Source organism: Ursus americanus, unplaced genomic scaffold, assembly GCF_024610735.1.
Source record: "Ursus americanus isolate L20-20 unplaced genomic scaffold, mUrsAme1.1.p SCAF_51, whole genome shotgun sequence".
NCBI lineage: Eukaryota > Metazoa > Chordata > Mammalia > Carnivora > Ursidae > Ursus > Ursus americanus.
The window spans coordinates 2,201,324-2,206,972 of record NW_028273633.1 but is presented as its reverse complement, the minus strand read 5'-3'; positions in this window follow the sequence as shown (position 1 = coordinate 2,206,972).

The window sequence follows — 5,649 nt, the reverse complement described above, 5'->3', positions numbered from 1 at the left end:
TGTACCTCAGGAAAACTGTTTCCGTGGGAAGCCGGCTTTTTCAAAGGGGTCTCAGGGCCGTGGGGCTCGGCTCTCCCTCCAGCTCCCCAAAGCTCAGGGACCAGGTGGGGGGCTTAGACCGTGCCTGGGCAATGTTGTTTCTTACACCTGGGTGTGTGGCATTTCGTTGACCTGGCTACTCCCACTTGGGATAGGTTTTCCACAGCAAGCACCTCTTGTTCATTGGAAGCTGTTTTTGCCCCAGGGGTCTCCGGGCTGTGTTGGTTGGGGTTTAACTCCTAGCAAAACCGCCGGGATGAGGGTAGGTTTCAGACTGTGCCTGGGCCCTGTGGTCTCTTCCAGGTCAGTGTATGGCATTTCCTTCCCCTTGCCACAGGCACCTGGGAGCATGTCTGCACGTGGAGAAAGACTTTCCCGTGGGAATCCGGTTTTTGTCAAACGGATCCCAGTGCTCTGTTCCTCTCTTTTCACTCCTGCGGCCAGAAGCCCAGGGAGGATGGGAGGGCTTAGAACATGGCTGGGCACTGTGGTTTTTTCCAGAGAGGTGGAGGGCATTTGCTTTACCTTGCCACAACCACTTGGGATAGGGTGTGCACCTCAGGAAAACTGTTTCCGTGGGAAGCCGGCTTTTTGCAAAGGGGTCTCAGGGCCGTGGGGCCGGCTCTCCCTCCGGCTCCCCTAAGCTCATGGACGAGGTGGGGGGCTTAGTCCGTGCCTGGGCAATGTTGTTTCTTACACCTGGGTTTGTGGCATTTTGTTGACCTGGCTACCCCCACTTGGGATAGGTTTTCCACAGCAAGCACCTCTTGTTCGTCGGAAGGCGTTTTTGCCTCAGGGTCTCCGAGCTGTGTTCGTTGGGGTTGAACTCCTGCTAGCAAAACTGCCGGGATGAGGGAAGGGTTCAGACTGTGCCTGGGCCCTGTGGTCTCTTCCAGGTCAGTGTATGGCATTTCCTTCCCCTTGCCACAGGCACCTGGGAGCATGTCTGCACGTGGAGAAAGACTTTCCCGTGGGAAGCCGGTTTTTGTCAAACGGGTCCCAGTGCCCTGCTCCTCTCTTTTCACTCCTGCTGCCAGAAGCCCAGGGAGGATGGGAGGGCTTAGAACATGGCTGGGCACTGTGGTTTCTTCCAGAGAAGTGGAGGGCATTTGCTTTACCTTGCCACAACCACTTGGGAGAGGGTCTGTACCTCAGGAAAACTGTTTCCGTGGGAAGCCGCCTTTTTGCAAAGGGGTCTCAGGGCCGTGGGCCTCGGCTGTCCCTCCGGCTCCCCAAAGCACAGGGACGAGGTGAGGGGCTTAGACCGTGCCTGGGCAATGTTGTTTCTTACACCTGGGTGTGTGGCATTTTGTTGACCTGGCTACCCCCACTTGGGATAGGTTTTCCACAGCAAACACCTCTTGTTCGTCGGAAGCCGTTTTTGCCTCAGGGTCTCCGAGCTGTGTTCGTTGGGGTTGAACTCCTGCTAGCAAAACTGCCGGGATGAGGGAAGGGTTCAGACTGTGCCTGGGCCCTGTGGTCTCTTCCAGGTCAGTGTATGGCATTTCCTTCCCCTAGCCACAGGCACCTGGGAGCATGTCTGCACGTGGAGAAAGACTTTCCCGTGGGAAGCCGGTTTTTGTCAAACGGATCCCAGCTCTGCTCCTCTCTTTTCACTCCTGCTGCCAGAAGCCCAGGGAGGATGGGAGGGCTTAGAACATGGCTGGGCACTGTGGTTTTTTCCAGAGAGGTGGAGGGCATTTGCTTTACCTTGCCACAACCACTTGGGATAGGGTGTGCACCTCAGGAAAACTGTTTCCGTGGGAAGCCGGCTTTTTGCAAAGGGGTCTCAGGGCCGTGGGGCTCGGCTCTCCCTCCGGCTCCCCAAAGCTCAGGGACGAGGTGGGGGCCTTAGACCGTGCCTGGGCAATGTTGTTTCTTACACCTGGGTGTGTGGCATTTCGTTGACCTGGCTACTCCCACTTGGGATAGGTTTTCCACAGCAAGTACCTCTTGTTCGTTGGAAGCCGTTTTTGCCCGAGGGGTCTCCGGGCTGTGTTCGTTGGGGTTGAACTCCTGCTAGCAAAACCGCCGGGATGAGGGAAGGGTTCAGACTGTGCCTGGGCCCTGTGGTCTCTTCCAGGTCAGTGTATGGCATTTCCTTCCCCTTGCCACAGGCACCTGGGAGCATGTCTGCACGTGGAGCAAGACTTTCCCGTGGGAAGCCGGTTTTTGTCAAACAGGTCCCAGTGCCCTGCTCCTCTCTTTTAACTCCTGCTGCCAGAAGCCCAGGGAGGATGGGAGGGCTTAGAACATGGCTGGGCACTGGGGTTTCTTCCAGAGAAGTGGAGGTCATTTGCTTTACCTTGCCACAACCACTTGGGAGAGGGTCTGTACCTCAGGAAAACTGTTTCGGTGGGAAGCCGGCTTTTTGCAAAGGTGTCTCAGGGCCGTGGGCCTCGGCTGTCCCTCCGGCTCCCCAAAGCACAGGGACGAGGTGAGGGGCTTAGACCGTGCCTGGGCAATGTTGTTTCTTACACCTGGGTGTGTGGCATTTTGTTGACCTGGCTACCCCACTTGGGATAGGTTTTCCACAGCAAGCACCTCTTGTTCGTCGGAAGCCGTTTTTGCCCCAGGGGTCTCCGGGCTGTGTTCGTTGGGGTTGAACTCCTGCTAGCAAAACTGCCGGGATGAGGGAAGGGTTCAGACTGTGCCTGGGCCCTGTGGTCTCTTCCAGGTCAGTGTATGGCATTTCCTTCCCCTTGCCACAGGCACCTGGGAGCATGTCTGCACGTGGAGAAAGACTTTCCCGTGGGAAGCCGGTTTTTGTCAAACGGGTCCCAGTGCCCTGCTCCTCTCTTTTCACTCCTGCTGCCAGAAGCCCAGGGAGGATGGGAGGGCTTAGAACATGGCTGGGCACTGTGGTTTCTTCCAGAGAAGTGGAGGGCATTTGCTTTACCTTGCCACAACCACTTGGGAGAGGGTCTGTACCTCAGGAAAACTGTTTCCGTGGGAAGCCGCCTTTTTGCAAAGGGGTCTCAGGGCCGTGGGCCTCGGCTGTCCCTCCGGCTCCCCAAAGCACAGGGACGAGGTGAGGGGCTTAGACCGTGCCTGGGCAATGTTGTTTCTTACACCTGGGTGTGTGGCATTTTGTTGACCTGGCTACCCCCACTTGGGATGGGTTTTCCACAGCAAACACCTCTTGTTCGTCGGAAGCCGTTTTTGCCTCAGGGTCTCCAAGCTGTGTTCGTTGGGGTTGAACTCCTGCTAGCAAAACTGCCGGGATGAGGGAAGGGTTCAGACTGTGCCTGGGCCCTGTGGTCTCTTCCAGGTCAGTGTATGGCATTTCCTTCCCCTTGCCACAGGCACCTGGGAGCATGTCTGCACGTAGAGAAAGACTTTCCCGTGGGAATCCGGTTTTTGTCAAACGGATCCCAGTGCTCTTTTCCTCTCTTTTCACTCCTGCTGCCAGAAGCCCAGGGAGGATGGGAGGGCTTAGAACATGGCTGGGCACTGTGGTTTTTTCCAGAGAGGTGGAGGGCATTTGCTTTACCTTGCCACAACCACCGGGATAGGGTGTGCACCTCAGGAAAACTGTTTCCGTGGGAAGCCGGCTTTTTCAAAGGGGTCTCAGGGACGTGGGGCTCGGCTCTCCCTCCAGCTCCCCAAAGCTCAGGGACGAGGTGGGGGGCTTAGACCGTGCCTGGGCAATGTTGTCTCTTACACCTGGGTGTGTGGCATTTCGTTGACCTGGCTACTCCCACTTGGGATAGGTTTTCCACAGCAAGCACCTCTTGTTCATTGGAAGCTGTTTTTGCCCCAGGGGTCTCCGGGCTGTGTTGGTTGGGGTTTAACTCCTGCTAGCAAAACCGCCGGGATGAGGGTAGGGTTCAGACTGTGCCTGGGCCCTGTGGTCTCTTCCAGGTCAGTGTATGGCATTTCCTTCCCCTTGCCACAGGCACCTGGGAGCATGTCTGCACGTGGAGAAAGACTTTCCCGTGGGAAGCCGGTTTTTGTCAAACGGGTCCCAGTGCTCTGCTCCTCTCTTTTCACTCCTGCTGCCAGAAGCCCAGGGAGGATGGGAGGGCTTAGAACATGGCTGGGCACTGTGGTTTCTTCCAGAGAAGTGGAGGGCATTTGCTTTACCTTGCCACAACCACTTGGGAGAGGGTCTGTACCTCAGGAAAACTGTTTCCGTGGGAAGCCGCCTTTTTGCAAAGGGGTCTCAGGGCCATGGGCCTCGGGTGTCCCTCCGGCTCCCCAAAGCACAGGGACGAGGTGAGGGGCTTGGACCGTGCCTGGGCAATGTTGTTTCTTACACCTGGGTGTGTGGCATTTCGTTGACCTGGCTACTCCCACTGGGGATAGGTTTTCCACAGCAAGCACCTCTTGTTCGTCGGAAGCCGTTTTTGCCTCAGGGTCTCCGAGCTGTGTTCGTTGGGGTTGAACTCCTGCTAGCAAAACTGCCGGGATGAGGGAAGGGTTCAGACTGTGCCTGGGCCCTGTGGTCTCTTCCAGGTCAGTGTATGGCATTTCCTTCCCCTTGCCACAGGCACCTGGGAGCATGTCTGCACGTGGAGAAAGACTTTCCCGTGGGAATCCGGTTTTTGTCAAACGGATCCCAGTGCTCTGCTCCTCTCTTTTCACTCCTGCGGCCAGAAGCCCAGGGAGGATGGGAGGGCTTAGAACATGGCTGGGCACTGTGGTTTTTTCCAGAGAGGTGGAGGGCATTTGCTTTACCTTGCCACAACCACTTGGGATAGGGTGTGCACCTCAGGAAAACTGTTTCCGTGGGAAGCCGGCTTTTTGCAAAGGGGTCTCAGGGCCATGGGGCTCGGCTCTCCCTCCGGCTCCCCAAAGCTCAGGGACGAGGTGGGGGCCTTAGACCGTGCCTGGGCAATGTTGTTTCTTACACCTGGGTGTGTGGCATTTCGTTGACCTGGCTACTCCCACTTGGGATAGGTTTTCCACAGCAAGTACCTCTTGTTCGTTGGAAGCCGTTTTTGCCCGAGGGGTCTCCGGGCTGTGTTCGTTGGGGTTGAACTCCTGCTAGCAAAACCGCCGGGATGAGGGAAGGGTTCAGACTGTGCCTGGGCCCTGTGGTCTCTTCCAGGTCAGTGTATGGCATTTCCTTCCCCTTGCCACAGGCACCTGGGAGCATGTCTGCACGTGGAGCAAGACTTTCCCGTGGGAAGCCGGTTTTTGTCAAACAGGTCCCAGTGCCCTGCTCCTCTCTTTTAACTCCTGCTGCCAGAAGCCCAGGGAGGATGGGAGGGCTTAGAACATGGCTGGGCACTGGGGTTTCTTCCAGAGAAGTGGAGGTCATTTGCTTTACCTTGCCACAACCACTTGGGAGAGGGTCTGTACCTCAGGAAAACTGTTTCGGTGGGAAGCCGGCTTTTTGCAAAGGTGTCTCAGGGCCGTGGGCCTCGGCTGTCCCTCCGGCTCCCCAAAGCACAGGGACGAGGTGAGGGGCTTAGACCGTGCCTGGGCAATGTTGTTTCTTACACCTGGGTGTGTGGCATTTTGTTGACCTGGCTACCCCACTTGGGATAGGTTTTCCACAGCAAGCACCTCTTGTTCGTCGGAAGCCGTTTTTGCCCCAGGGGTCTCCGGGCTGTGTTCGTTGGGGTTGAACTCCTGCTAGCAAAACTGCCGGGATGAGGGAAG